Source organism: Mizuhopecten yessoensis, unplaced genomic scaffold (assembly GCF_002113885.1).
Source record: "Mizuhopecten yessoensis strain PY_sf001 unplaced genomic scaffold, ASM211388v2 scaffold10441, whole genome shotgun sequence".
Lineage (NCBI taxonomy): Eukaryota > Metazoa > Mollusca > Bivalvia > Pectinida > Pectinidae > Mizuhopecten > Mizuhopecten yessoensis.
In genome coordinates this window covers 865,235-881,843 of record NW_018408548.1, presented here as the reverse complement: position 1 = coordinate 881,843, position 16,609 = coordinate 865,235, and the positions used below count along the sequence as shown (strand labels likewise).

Genomic DNA, 16,609 nt, shown 5'->3' with positions numbered 1-16,609 from the left:
CCCCCCCCCCCCCCCCCCCAATAAACCTGTCTGTTGTGAACTTCGCTCAATATATCGTACAGAATGAACTTATTATACATACATAGATAATAATGAACTAAACATTGTGGCAATATTGCAATCCTATAGAATGTTCTTCAATTCGCTCCGTCTTCCAAGAGGAACACTTTTTTGTATCAATATCTGTATTGGTATCGTCTGCCAGTGAGATGATACCTAACTACAGTGTTGGCTGAGCTACAGTGCTAGATTAGGGCCTAGAAGAGGATCTAGGAGCGCTGGGGGAAATTATCAGGAAATTAGCCAAGACCGATTGGTTCTGTGTGGCACGAAACGAAAGCAAACCAGTCGCCAACGTCCGAATTCTCGTGAAAGGGACAAAGTATGTAGATTACTTTCAGAAAATCTCATATGACGTATCATGTCGTCACTATCGAAGATGAAACCGATTGGTCAGCTACAATGTATAAATATTTTTGCATGTCGGCAAATAAAATAATCTGGATTGCCGAGATAACCTGTTTAATAATATCCCGATTGTCGAGGTCAGATTGTATTATACATACAATGTAATATATAAAAATTAAAGTATGGAAGTGAAATAATAGTATGTGTCGATCAAACAATATAGTCTATCAAACATAATATACAATGATAAAGTAAGAAGGCAGTAAGAAGGGATTGGTTGGGTGGAGCAGTGAATAACGCACTCGCCTTTCATAAAGGCGTCTGGGGTTCGAACTCGATTTCCCGTTCGGACGTGATAAGGTACGGCGACTCCTGTCCGACCATGCATGTCTCCTCTGGAACTCTGGTCGCGTCCCTATTAAGATTATTTATTTATTAAATGTAAACATATCTGTATCGTTGTCAAAGGGATGAAAATATATAGGCCAACCCAATATGCAGTTGTCTTTAAGCTAAGTTAACTTAAACGTGCGTTTTATCTTTTTTCTGCATTGGGTGTTTGCTCATTCCTGTTAACCCTCAGGGGTTCCGGGCAACTGTTTCCTTTAACATGAAACCCTTTTGTGAGAATTCCCTACCAGGCGCATTCAGAACCTCTGGGAAATGTGGCAAATATACTCTTCTCCGTTATTTTAACCATGGCTTATCGTTTTCACTATTAACAATAAAAAATACAACAAAGAACCAAACTAAAGAACTATGTAGACTAACAAAGCGTCAATGCTTACCACAAATGTCGGAATGTCGTTATTTTGTGAAACAGAAACATCAGATAAGCTTGATAAAATTTCTACTCGTTCACTGCAGAGAGCGGAAGTGCGGGTAACCCCTGGGGCGTCGAGCATAATGTAGAAAAGAACTATGTCTGGGGATTTACCCGTTCTATAAAATAAAGAAACATACTAGATATTTCATGTGGTGTAAACATAGAAACTGGAGCAATAAAAGTATAGACCAATCAATACATGGAAAAAAACCAATAACCCTAAAAAAAAATTGGAGAGAAACCTGTAGAACAGAGATCAACTACTGGTTGGTTCATTATGTGAAAACGAAACTAAAACTTGTTATACTCAGTTCTAAGAAGGGTCGACTGAGACTGTTATTACTGAAAACATCATTCAAACAGCAAAAGGGTACTGCTTACAAATCAAGAATATATATATATATATAACGGTTCTGTGGTCCACAGACTTTGCTGACATCTGTAAGTATAACGGTTCTGTGGTACACAGACTTTGCTGACATCTGTAAGTATAACGGGTGTGACGTGTATTTTACGGGCAGGTAGGCCTTTTATTATTGTGCATTTTGACCGCAGACGGCTGTCAAAGATCAGACATTATCATATTTCCTAAACCGTACTACAGTAGTAATAATAGTAATCTGAAGAAAAAAAACCTAAATGTGCATTTGTATTTGCCCTTTTTGTTTCCATGTGAGAGTGTTTTATCTTACNCCCCCCCCCCCCCATAAATTAAAGGTATAGATAAAATCACGCAGACGATTTGGCTTGTTTAAGGTATGGTTAAGGGTTCAAAGTCCTCGCAACAGCTTAGGTTCATATCAGGACATGTGTCTAGGTAGTCACGACGAAAACGGATAAACAGTAAGGGCAGAATAGAAAAAAACCCAATGAATAGCCGAATTGTGACAAAGTAGGTTGTTTAATTCAGAGACGTATATATATTATATATGGGTTATACGTCTCTGATTTCTTCAGCCTCTTCTTACAAATGTAGCAGACGACACAGCAGACGACACAGAAGGAAAGTTTGATGGCATAATCAGTACTGTATATCATTGTGTCTGCCTATAGTTAGTTATAACCTTTAAAAAGAATGGGATATCTTTTCATTTTCGCGACGGCATAAACGACATAGTGCTAAGCAGACGAGGTCATTCATGTTTGAAATATTCCTGCTTTTTGTTATAAACACAAGTTTAAAACAGGTATCTGTACTGAATTTGTCTAGTCTAAGTACTACTGCATGTTAAATACAATGACCACGGGGCTCGGACCCAGGAAACGAAACACGCTTTCCTGCTGGGAAACCTCACAAACTAGTCGTAAAATGATGTGTAGGTCTAGCGCCAGGGGACACCTGACATTTGTAAGCACTCCTATGTATAGCAAAAACCATTAACCGATAGTTACCGATCATGAGTCTAGATTTAAAACTTGGCTGTGACATCATCTATTGTTCTTGCATGAAGTATAGTTGAGGCAAATCTACTATTATCACCTACTACTGTGGACAGGTGACATTTACTGTAGAATAGTTTGTAACTCTTCCACAGTAAAACTATGAACTGTTCCACAGTAAAACTATGAACTGTTCCACAGTAAAACAATGAACTGTTCCACAGTAAAACTATGAACTGTTCCACAGTAAAACTATGAACTCTTCCACAGTAAAACTATGAACTGTTCCACAGTAAAACTATGAACTCTTCCACAGTAAAACTATGAACTGTTCCACAGTAAAACTATGAACTGTTCCACAGTAAAACTATGAACTGTTCCACAGTAAAACTATGAACTGTTCCACAGTAAAACTATGAACTCTTCCACAGTAAAACTATGAACTGTTCCACAGTAAAACTATGAACTGTTCCACAGTAAAACTATGAACTGTTCCACAGTAAAACTATGAACTGTTCCACAGTAAAACTATGAACTGTTCCACAGTAAAACTATGAACTGTTCCACAGTAAAACTATGAACTGTTCCACAGTAAAACTATGAACTGTTCCACAGTAAAACTATGAACTGTTCCACAGTAAAACTATGAACTGTTCCACAGTAAAACTATGAACTGTTCCACAGTAAAACTATGAACTGTTCCACAGTAAAACTATGAACTGTTCCACAGTAAAACTATGAACTGTTCCACAGTAAAACTATGAACTGTTCCACAGTAAAACTATGAACTGTTCCACAGTAAAACTATGAACTGTTCCACAGTAAAACTATGAACTGTTCCACAGTAAAACTATGAACTGTTCCACAGTAAAACTATGAACTGTTCCACAGTAAAACTATGAACTGTTCCACAGTAAAACTATGAACTGTTCCACAGTAAAACTATGAACTGTTCCACAGTAAAACTATGAACTGTTCCACAGTAAAACTATGAACTGTTCCACAGTAAAACTATGAACTGTTCCACAGTAAAACTATGAACTGTTCCACAGTAAAACTATGAACTGTTCCACAGTAAAACTATGAACTGTTCCACAGTAAAACTATGAACTGTTCCACAGTAAAACTATGAACTGTTCCACAGTAAAACTATGAACTGTTCCACAGTAAAACTATGAACTGTTCCACAGTAAAACTATGAACTGTTCCACAGTAAAACTATGAACTGTTCCACAGTAAAACTATGAACTGTTCCACAGTAAAACTATGAACTGTTCCACAGTAAAACTATGAACTGTTCCACAGTAAAACTATGAACTCTTCCACAGTAAAACTATGAACTGTTCCACAGTAAAACTATGAACTCTTCCACTGTAAAACTATGAACTCTTCGACAGTAAAACCATGAACTATTTCACAGTAGAGGGTGACAATACAAGAATTTTCTAAACCTGGAAGTAAAATATAAAACAATATATTAAGTTTACAGCTTGCTTTTATGATTTCGATTTATGTCTCAATTGAAGAAACAAAAAAAAATAACACTGTTTCCAGTAATCTGTCAGGAAATTCGCAATTTATGTTCATTTGTTCCCTGAAACATTTCAGTTTCGGACCACACTGAATACCAGCAATAGTTTCATACATGGTATTCTCTTGATACTCTGACCCATATTTCTTGTGTATCTCTGTTATAATTCTCCCTAAACAGCAAAAGCTTCCCTTGTACTTTTTTCACATTTTCTTCTGATTCAGCTGTTTTTGCGACTATCAGCTTCCATTCCTCAAATGTCGGGCTGTTCAATCAAATTTTGCAAAGGTATATATGGGGTGCAGTATCCATCAGAAGGCTGTTAATTTTGTCAGCATGAAAACTTGGGGTTATATTTCCTTTCCCCACAAAATCTTGTTCAGCTTCCTGTGCTGCCTTTACACATTCTTCTGATGATTCACTCGAACTTGTAATGTCAGAAAATATATCACTTTACAGGTCATCGTTAGTGTTGGTTTAAATTGAATGAGAAAAGCTTCATTGTCACTTCTAGTATCATCCATGTTTCACAGTCAAAACAAAACTGACTTTTGTTTCAATAGAAACACCTGTGGGTTTGTAAAATATTCGAAAAGTTTATGCAAAGCATGATGCATGCTTTGCATAGTGAGAGTTTACAAGTGAATGGGCCTCAAAGGGTAACAGGTATAGGCTTGCATTAGGACTGCCTTACCTAGTTACCTGGACCATTGGAATAGTTGAACAAAGTATGAGAAACACCTCAAAATGTGGAATAGTCAAGATAATGGATAGTTCTCGACCCTAACGGACCTCCAACTGTCCATTAGCTTGACTATTCAGTTTTCGGTGTGTCTCCTATATTTTAATGTGTGTGTATGGAGACGTATCACCAACTGTAAATTCCCATTTAACACTGGATCCTTACACACGTATGTTTGTAGGATACGAATTACTTAGGATTGGTATATGGGGACAAGGAAGTACTCCAAACAGTGCATATATGTGGTCAATATGTGGTCACTACTGACGTGGTTGTCAAATTTTCGGAGCAATCCGCTCCTTTATCGAGACACAGAAAAAACACATAACACTTACAAAAAAAATAAAAAAATAGAAAGATAATAGGATTTAACTAGTTTTTTAAAGGAATAATCCACTCGAAGGAGAATTTACACTGATCGCATTGTTGACCAATGATACTGTGTTACGCTAGCCGAGGGGCTTTTTATTTTCAAATATTAGTTAATTTTTATTGATTGATATCAATTAAGATTTGAATAATTGATATTGAACTGAATATATGAATTATTAATGCTACAAGAGAATGAAGAATTATTATGTAATTTCAAATAAAAGTGTAGAAAAGGATATAACTCTAACACAAATACAGACATGTATAGGTGTGGACAGAAAATAGGCACGTGCAGTCTCCTCCCGGATGAAATTATTTCTCAGAAGACTTGCTTTAATATTGAAATAACTCTACCAGCTAAACTTAAGTAAATAACATTTTGAAGCTATGGGTCTGAATATCGGGAGTGTCAGCAAATCCCCGGATGTAGAGAAAGTCACCTCATCGCTTGTTAACGACCATTTAGTACTTCTTTACTTGGAAATCGATCCACACCTGTACACAATTTAAAGAAAGTTAAACAAATTCAAGTACTTGGTAAACAAATAAAAATGCTAATTCTATTTTACAGACAGGTTATCACGATATGCTAAAGAACAGAGGTCGTTAAGAAAAAAACATAGTTAGATAGGTCAGGATTTTTGATATATTTTGATTTCATTATTCATTGTATAACTTACCGCTTCTTCATTCACTCTATTCCGTCTTTGCGTATTACAGAGTTATCTGCACCTGTGAGCAGGTATTGATTGTTATGTCATTTGTTTTTGAGAGTAACGTCATCAATTTTTGAGAAAACGACGTAATTTTCTCACACAAACCAATGGCGTAACAATCAATACCTGCTCACAAGAGATAACCTGTTATTATTTTAAGAAATTACAAACATTTAAGTTACCTGCCGATTGTATAAACACAGAAAAGGGGCGTTACTAATACCGTAAGTTGGGACAGCCTCATTTAAATAATATGATTCCAGAATGAATACCATTTTATGCTATAATGTCCGTTCTACTTTGATCTGCGCATCCTCGACACTCCAGGGGTTAGTAACACTCACTTTTGATCTGCACCCCTCATCCTCGACACTCCAGGTGTACGTAACACTCACTTTTGATCTGCACCCTCATCCTCGACACCCCAGGGGTAAGTAACACTCATTTTTGATCTGCACCCCTCATCCTCGACACTCCAGGGGTAAGTAACACTCACTTTTGATCTGCACCCCTCATCATCGACACTACAGGGGTACGTAACACTCACTTTCGATCTGCACCCCTAATCCTCGACACTCCAGGGGTAAGTAACACTCACTTTTGATCTGCACCCCTCATCCTCGACACTCCATGAGTACGTAACACTCACTTTCATTCTCAGCACAGAGCGACAGTGAGCGTAACCCCTTGAGTATCAAGGAAGAATTTATTGTCTGAAAATCAAAAGATGTTAAACTGATAGAATCATAATGTATGCTAATAACACTCAAGAGTTATCGAAATGGCGTAATATATGAAAATAACGGAATATGAGATATCAATGATTTTTTTCAGTTATATTCTCAACATGTACATGTGTTCTGTTTAACGGTCTATATGTGCCGCGTTTATTGTAAGTTATTTTTACCGCCGTCGACTCGGGGAAAAAACCAGATTATAAAGAACTTGTTATAAATGCAGTGATCACGCTTACTGCTCATGTGATGTCCTAGATATTAACACAGCCTAAATTTTGACTCCCTTTTTCGCAATCGGTAAAAGATATTTCATAATTATAAGAAACAAAAAACGGGTATATAATAATGTTATACTCATCTAAACTCAAACTATTTAAAAATCTGGTGCAGGTACGTACAGTGCGTTATTTTGTCTTTTCCATTCATGAACATACATTGATTCATTGATGTCATGTTATAACATTCAGTGAAAACTCTGTATAAGTTGTGATGATACGTGTAAAAATATCAGGAGGGCATGTCAAGACAGGGTATGATGTAGTGTATCTGTTTTAGGATAATCCCCTGGCGAAAAACACGGCTATTCCCTGTGGGGTTGCTACAGTACTTTATACAATTTTTTTTTTTTGTGGTGTGAATCATGTATACCTACACAGAATCACAGCTACACTCCAACCGAACTCCTGTAAATGTGGGTAATATTTCTGTGCATAATGATATTGCACCCTTGTAGTTGTCAAGGGAATATTGGTTATATTGTACGAAGAATTCGATACAGAATACCAGTAATTGAAGGTAAGGGCTTTTCCATATTGTATTGTATGGGGGACGTTGGAGGCACATTTTAAATATATATAGGGTGGTCGGGTGGCGCAGTGGATATCGCACTTGCAATCGCCTTTCACCAAGACGGGCAGGGTTCGACCCCGATCGTACGTGAAAAGGTTTCGGGGTCACCTGGGTTTCTCCCGGTACTCCGGTTTCCTCCCACATAAAGACCCCCGCCCGCTTATATGTGGGCTAACAAGAGTGATTAATATAAGTTGCAAAACTTGTTTCATAATTGATGTAAAAGAAATAAAGTTTAGATATTAATATACAAAAATATTATGAGTAGTGGGCGGATTTAAAACCACTCACGGTGACTACCAATCCTGATTTCAAGTAAATTTTAGTATTTGATGGATGTTAGGGTCTCTGAAGAAACGGCCGCCCACTCGTCCCATATAGTAGACTGGTTACAAGCCCCTAAGTTTTTATGAAGAATTTCTCGGCTGTATTTTACTACTATAGTAACTTATTTCCCCCTAGTTTAGAACTTAGGCTAGAATCAGACATCCAAGTGATCAACATTTTTCAATGTGCAAAAGGGAGATAACTGGAGAAATCGACTTGATAAAAGTGGAGTGAAAAATGTGTGGTTTTCCTCTAACGGACTCATTTCTCGTGGCAAATTCTCGGGAAATATACCAGATCTTAGGGGACCAAAAACATTCACGTAGGACCAAAAATATTCACGTACCTTTTTGTAATACCCCTCTTATACTTATACATGTTGAAACAGTAATACAACATGTATGCTCTAGTTTACTTATCTGTTTTTTAATGCATATTCCGCAATATCTTGTTTTCGTTATTTTTTTTAAAATTTATATTTATAAATAACTATCCAAAACGTAGATCAAGTTTGTTGCTTCCTTGTAATGGATGTTGCTTATCGTGTTCGACTCTTCTTTAAAGACGTTTTATCCAGATTTCTGTGACATTGTTTCTCCTTGGATTATTGGGAACTGAAATCTCCTATTAACTATACAATTATAAACTTTCCTCTGATTAAATATCAGGAAAGTAGGGTGTTCATTGAGATGTGGATATTGTGGCCAAAGCTTCCATTGTCATATAGCTCCACATATCCCCGCTTCGGATCACAAACAAAATTATCATATTTGACCTAAATCTGTAAAATATATTTATAACAATTAAATGGAATAAAGTCAGGCTTTTCTTGATAAATCTTTAAAATATTTGGAAGAGGATTCGAATCGTAAAAAAAAATTAAGAGGAAAAGAATAGGTAGTTGTGTAATGAAATTGACCTGAAATTACTTTATTTTCGAACGAGGTATCCTTACTAGTGCAGATACGTCTGTAATTTTACAAACTGGATCAAAACTGAAAGAAAATTTGTAATGTTTTACTCATAATACATATTTGAATGATATAAAGAAATAAATAAACCTTAAATATCACTTCCCTAATTACAATGTACAAAGATGGGCTGTCGCTTCGATCATATTACAATACTTGAAATATGTTAAAATACATCAGTTTCTAATTGAAGTTCTTATAGCATTCTAAATGAAAAAATCATCCCCATTGGTATTTTGAAATAATGACAATTTAGCAAATTACATGTTCTTAAATTATTACACTCTTTGAGTTATTTCTTCTACTTCAAATCCTTCTGCCAACCTTACATGTACATATTTCATGATTTTGTTTAGTTTAAACATATTTTATTGCTTCTAAATTCGAGCAAGAGGATTGGGCACAAGTTATGACAACTTATAAAAGCCCTCTCCTCAACAATTGTACTACAACAATGGGATAGCGACAATAGACACATATGTACATTTTTTTATACCATAAAACGAATTTCGAAATCAGAAAAGGGAAAGAAAAGACAGAATGAAAGTGCAGGAAAACAGGTTGAAAGTGCATGATTTTGTGTTGGTTTTCCCATTTTAATAATTCGATAAAAGATATGAATTATTTAGTGTAATGGTACAAGTCGCTAGCTTCCCGTTCTTTACAATTCGCTGCTGTCTTATTTACATTTACTCATAGATATGCCCCATCATTTTTTCCATGATACTCTCTACCGTAGTGAGCGGGTCAACTATTGCTAATGGTGAAATTATGACCAGGAAGAGTTGGTGTTATTTCTTTGTAGATATACATATTTAAGATGTGCTTCTGTAAGAGTTCACGTGGAAAAATAGTGCATTTTCCTTGTTGACTGCGGTAGGTACCTATGGTACATGTTTATTGTCTATCCGCGCAGAGACTGCCACATACTATTCAGTTTACGAGGATTCCCCCCCCCCCCCCCCTATTTGCAATGGCGGTACCAGTAGTTTGTGAACTATAAAAGGCTTTCCTCTCGCTGAATGGCACAGGTGATTATATAACAATATGGCTATTATTCTTTCTTCTAAATACAAACAGGATTCGTTTAATATATTTCATGAGCAATCCTAAACATACCGGGGCGTCAACCAAATAAATCCAGTTAAAATTTCCCCGCGATAGGGACCTATTGGGGAATTCCCTGTTGTACCCTGGTCCTTTAATGAATGTCTTCCCCTATTCATGATGACGCGCAGTTGATCATTGACCCTATCAACTTAAATGACCATATCGGTGTAAGGTGAATTTGCGATCTACTTCACTAATCGAAAGGTGGGTACCTTATCTGATAATCGTGGCAGGGTCTGTGTTGAAATCCTTATCAACAGTTTGTAAAATGGTTCTATAGTCGTTCAAAACACTGCTTTACACCACGGACTTAGATAATCTAATTCCGTGTTTACACAAACAAATTATTATGTGGTGTATTTTCAAAAAACATATGTTTCCATTTATTTACATGTAAGTGTGATTCAAAATGAATGTCAGAATACTAAAAAACAGCCAGTAAAATCCATAAATAAAATCAATGAATAAGTAATGAAATTAATAAATACTAATTAAACAAAGAAACAAATGCAATTTGAATACAAAAAAATCCCGCTGAATATCGCGCTATGAAGTTATGCTTAACGTTCTGAAGACCAAGATTGGATCGGTCAGGCCATACACACACGTAGGTTTCTCTTCATGTTTTCATTAGATTTGTCCACGCGCAGTTTTAGCAACACTGCCCAAACCTCATACTTCCTGATCTATGGAATATTGAATTATTCAGAAAAAAAATTCCTGTAAGAATTTTGATTACTTTGAAAGTAGATACTGAACTAGCAGTCACAGGGAACCCTGGTTGTATAGGGCGTTTTGGTTTTACAACAATAGGCCTGCTGTTCATGATATATATGTCTAAGGTCAATTATACACGTATGCCCCTCTTCATCTTTTCATTTGATTTATTTACCTGTAGATTGAATTTCTAGAATGTTGAATTATTCAGGGGAAACAAACTTTAATATGTTTTATCACGTGGATGTGTGTAAAGTCCATTACAAGAACTTCAGAACTGACAGCCATTCGATGAATTAGCGTATACTGCACAAGGGGTCACGATGAATCCCTGTTCTTGTTTAACACCGATAGGCCTGCTGTTGTAATATCTATTTTTATCTCCAGTGTGTGACAAAACCTGACCCACTTGTGATACACCTTATTGTATTATGGACCGAAGCAGATGATTTGACTCCTACGACACTTAAGTGTGGCACGACTATTGTTTGGTAAAGTACATGTATTAGACGAATCAGCAGTGGGTCATCCCGTGCCATAAATATAGATTGTAGCCCCACTCTATTCACAATGTTTAGAATGAATCTCTTATCTCCGAACTTGAACCTTACACGGTCCTTCCCAGATGAGATGTCAAACTTAAAAAAACCCAAATTTTAATATTTAAGAGAGAAATTTGGTTTTATTAGAATAGAAATGCAATTTTGCAATAATTGTCTATGGCTAAAAGGTAAATGATATTGCGATATATTGTGATATTGTAATATATTGTGATATTGCGATATATTGCGATACGGGACCCAACATTGTTACTACAACGATAAATCGCGATTTCATGACTTTCAATATTACAACATATCAAGTTATTGACAGCGTTTTACCTGCGAAACAAATATATGAGAACAGCTGAGTGGTGCATTTAGTTATACAATTAAAGGCCATATAGAATGTTTATAAAAATCGAACGTCATGTACATTCGTCAGTTAATATCAATACAAGAAACTCCTCTGTAAAATTTAGTTTTCAATTCTTAAAAAAATCCGCAAATTGCAATATGCGAGATTCGTAAAATACACACTATACTTAATCAATGCATTGTTATATATTGGGTTTTATATCGATATATTTTTATTGCATGATCTCATTACAGTAAAATATGATTTTTATAAAATTTCCATTTCATCGCCTATTATAAAACATTGCATTTGGTTGTGAGGGCGTAGTTTTAAACAGTGTCATGTTAGTGCGTTAGAGTTATATATTTATCATATATGTGGGCGTAAAAAGTGTGACGCCCCAATAGTGACCCAGATACACCCTTTTCTCAGTTGTCTGTTTTGCCAACAAAACAAACTTTTATTAAAAAAAAAAAAATCGATTTTAAAATTTCAAATACTTGTATTGCCTCTATAGTTACAGTGAACGCCACGAAAACCAGTTGGACTTCCCCATCTATGTGTGAATGATCGTGGATTTCTACAGTGAAAATACAAGGTAGGTGAGCTCAATCTACATACAAAGTCATATAGACATGTCAACATACATACACTGGGTCGTGTTTCCCTGTCATACGAGGTTGATAACACCAGTGTGAATGTGTATGGAGCTGGGAACCTCGGAATTGGCGAGATTACGTGATTTTTTTGGCACGAATGCTATAAACCTCGTTTGAAACAAATTCAATATTAGAAGGGTGGAATTTATAGTAATACAGTTTCAGAAATAGATATGTTTAAGCTTTCGTTTACCCGACAGTTTTCGATTACCCGAGAACTTTCGTTTACCCGAGAACTTTCATTACTGGAGAGCTTTCATTACCCGAGAGTTTTCGATTACCGCAGAACTTTCGTTTACCCAGGAGTTCTCGATTACCCGAGAATGTTCGTTTACCCAAGAGTTTTCGATTACCGCAGAACTTTCGTTTACCCAGGAGTTCTCGATTACCCGAGAACTTTCGATTACCCGAGAACTTTCGTCACCCGAGAGCTTTCGTTTACTCGAAAATGTTCGTTTACCCGAGTGTTATCGATTACATGGGAACTTTCGTTTACCCGAGAGCTTTCATCTACCCGAGAACATTCGATTACCCGGGAGCTTTCGTTAACGTACCCGAGCTTATTTGTTTACCCTGGAGCTTTCATTTACCCAAAAAGTTTTCGTTTATCCTTCGATTGCTATTGTTATTTTTGGCCACACACGTCGTGCATATCACACTGTTCTCTTTATCCAATTACATAACTTCCGTGTCAGTGAACTTCAAACAAACACGACCTAGAAGAGATATTATCCACTTATGATGAAATAAGGGTTACTTTCGTTATCTTGTTAGTAGACCCGATTTCCGGTTTCGGTCGGTAATTTCCATTTTTTTTATCAAACGATTCAACAATCGGGCTGGTACGACTATCGCAATACAACTAAACATATCAGTGGAAATATATGAACAAAGATATGTCAGATGGTTTTTTTCGATCAATTATGTGTTTGATTGTGATAATCTGAAGTAAATATTTGTGTTAGCAATACACAATGTATGAATGAGAGTTTTCTGTTTATTTCTAATATCTTCGTTACTGATCAGACTGATCAATATTGCTTGGTTGGTTTATTTCCCCCTATAGTCAAGAGGCTTGGGTTATGTTTACATTTCCGCTTATAATTATCAGCATACATTGACGTACCGAAAGTTTTTTTGTTTTTTTTTATGTACGATATCATAATAATTTCCTTGTTACCTCATTTTTTTGTTGTAATATGCAGCAAAAATATTTGTTTAAACTAAGCTATTTTTTTTTTTTTTTTTTTTAAATGACGAAATCGGTGATCAGCTCTGAAAATGTTCATACACTGTAAAAAAAGATTGACCAAACAATACCCAATTTTCAATATTTTTTTCGCGTATCTACAATTGTAGTTTTAACAAAAAAGTACTTTAAAGATCAATTCGTCCACACAATAAATATTTTGCTAACTTTGATGGAAAAACATTTCTATAACCCAGAAGACACTTGTATCCCCGTACCACTGCCAGATGCTAAATATCAAAATAAGTCCACTGTACACACGTAAAACCACAGTGTAGTGGGACAGGGGTCCTTAATGTACCATTTCTACCTGGTGTAAATAAATTGATATGATCTGATTCTATGCAAGAGCTTTTGAAGGAGGGAGGCTAGTTAAAGAATTTCACATTCGGATATATTGATGATGTTGTATTATTGAATAAAAAAAATAACTCGAAAGCTAGTTAAAATTAAAGATATCGTAGCCCCTTTTACCATCAGTGCAAGAACAAACTTCGTGATTCTTTCAGCTTACATAACAAATGTGATTACTGCAACTTATGATACTTAACTTTCCTTTCCTCAATAGTAACATACCACCTTTCCCTGCTTATATAGTTTACTTCTCATATAGAGCGATACACATAGGGCTTTCTACCAGACTGGTTGTAACATACGCAGGGAAAGTCATTATGACTGTATTTCGAGAAGAAGAAATGTAGTTAAAATTGCAGATATCATAGCCCCTTCTTCGTCTGCTTTGTGAATTAAATGGTAATACACTGTAATTTAGAAATCCTTCAGTTGGTTATCCATCATTGTCCGACGGCAGACGTAAGTATTTGTTCGATATGTCCGGATTTGTAGGAATCATCATCTGGGGTGTGATATGTGGTGTAGGTTATTCTTGACCCTTCCAGAACAAAACACAGTTTCTTCTCAGTTTTTTTTTTAAATCGGGTTCATGATAGTTTTTATTTTCTTCAAGTATCTCCTCGGTTCAAAATCTTGTAAATATCGACTCTAAGGTCCGTTGTCTTTTATAATGTGTAGATTTTATGGTATACGTTTTTCTTGTTTAGTATAATCGAGTAACTATTCAATTTAGATAGCTTAAAACAATAGTTATAACGTATTGGTTTATATTTAAGTATTTATAACAACATTAAGACATTTAGAAAGATTGAAATACGGTTTTAGTTTGTACTAGACACTATCACTGTCCCACTGGGCTCTGTGTAGCATCACAGAGTTGTTTTATAAATACTCGCTTCCTTACACCCAATTTCTAGTTATAATGTTTGGGAAGCATGAATATATTAAGTGGAATATTTAATAAACGGAAGGTTCTTGAATAAGATACCTGGAAAGCAAGTACGTTTACTGTAAATCGCAATAAAAGTATAGCTATAAAAATATGTAATACAAGGTATTTTGAGTACAGTTCACAACGTAAATGTCACGAGAACCGCTGAATAGATTAAAATCGAATGATAACCCACCCCCTCCTACACCCGCCCCCACCACATTACTCACTGACCTCCTCGCTTCAAAGTACGACTGACTTATGTCGTAGGTATCATGTTATCAGACAGTAATTGTGTCCTAGGTATCATAATGTATCATCTTTATGATAAAAGTCAAAAGGACACCTCGGTATGACTGGTCGGCCATGCATAGCCTCCTACGAAACAGGTCAGACTGGTTTGAATTGAATCATACAGTCTATACAATCAAGCGACACACACATTTTACTGAGTGCTGAATCGAAATGTCAAGTGCAAGTCCAGTGATTCATATTCTTTTGATCTCACGCACCAACGACAGATCCATTAAAAATAATGTTATTTATCACATATGGATTTTAAATAAATTTCAATTTGCTAACTAGTCTTAAATATATATAACACCCAATATGGATAAGATACTCGTGTTCCCTAGCAGGTTTCATCAATCCAACTTTTAAAACTTAAAATGTATATATCAGATGGTTGATCAACTCAACAAATATACAAAATATGTCGGTTCAGAACGATGTACTAGTATTCCTTTATCTCATTATAGTGAGTTGTACACATAAGTGCAAGGCGACAGCCATGCCGAGAACTGGAAATGTATCAAGCTGTTTGTGTATAATTCAGAACAACGTACTACGAATCATTCACTGATTATGATAACACAATTGAAGCAGTCTTGGTCTCGAATTGTTAGAGATTTCATTATCTTTGATTTCGAACTGACCACAAACAAAAATAAGAAACTCTTTGTCGGAAACATTGGTCGTTCAACGTTTCATCAGTGTTAGATTTTTTTGTTTGTTTTATATCTTATTAGTGGACCAAAATGTAACAACTTTTTATAGGGACCATCAGCTGATCAATCATAGGAAATGTCAGACAGATGCGGACAAAAATGATTTGACAAGGACCTAACATCATTACCTTGACGATGTCAGAAACCTTTCTTACAAGTTCTTGCAATATCGGCCCATTAGGACTTCGTCATTGGTATTTATATATGATACGGATTTTCAGGATAACCAACTTAGAAACCATATTGAAATTAAGAAAAACCTTGAAAATAGCAAGTTTTTAACGGTGAAAGCATTGCACAATCCTAACCAATCCTTTTGCCAAAATGGCTATGGCAGTCGTCTTTGGATTTTCGCTTTACATGAAAGATAGTATCACTAAGTCAGTACCGCAAAAGCACCTTCCTTACTAAATTCCAGTTGCACCAGCTCTAAATATGTTTAATGAATGCTTCATTTATATGTGATAATTAGGGTTTTCAAGATGATCACCCTGCCACCCATATTAGATTATGTTTAGTTTGAAGAACGTCAGTCGATCATCCCCACCAACTATCCACAATGTTAACACAATAGAAAAGAAGTTTAGAAAACCGCATTCCACTGCCAAAATATATGCGCTAAAAACATCTTTCTGACATGACTTAAGTTTCGGAACGTCAATCAAACAGCCCTTCTAAGTATAACAGCAAAACTTGCGTAATTCCAACTTTGTTTTGAAAATGGCGGTTTTAACGGCCATCTTGGATTTCAAATTGATTAAAAACAAATCGGAACATTTGGTCAAAACCGCGTTGAATAGTCCTTAACAATGTTCATTGAAATATT

The 16,609-nt window shown here is 35.8% G+C and overlaps 1 protein-coding gene across 8 annotated transcripts in view; it reads left to right on the top strand.

Moving 5' to 3' along the window:
* The window catches only part of LOC110460618 (serine/threonine-protein kinase TBK1-like), a 79,956-nt gene that overhangs the window by 12,268 nt on the left and 51,079 nt on the right, over positions 1-16,609 (top strand). For 3 of the 8 annotated variants that reach the window (XM_021513626.1, XM_021513640.1, XM_021513632.1), the window contains exons 1-3: positions 1,565-1,675; positions 11,074-11,177; positions 12,101-12,181. The exons of 1 other annotated variant lie outside the window; for it this stretch is intronic. The gene's annotated coding sequence lies outside the window, so the exon portion shown is untranslated. Of the gene's footprint in view, positions 1-1,564; positions 1,719-10,496; positions 11,178-12,100; positions 12,182-16,609 lie in introns of those variants that run through there. 4 more of the 8 variants (XM_021513627.1, XM_021513629.1, XM_021513630.1 and 1 more) reach the window with 4 other exon arrangements.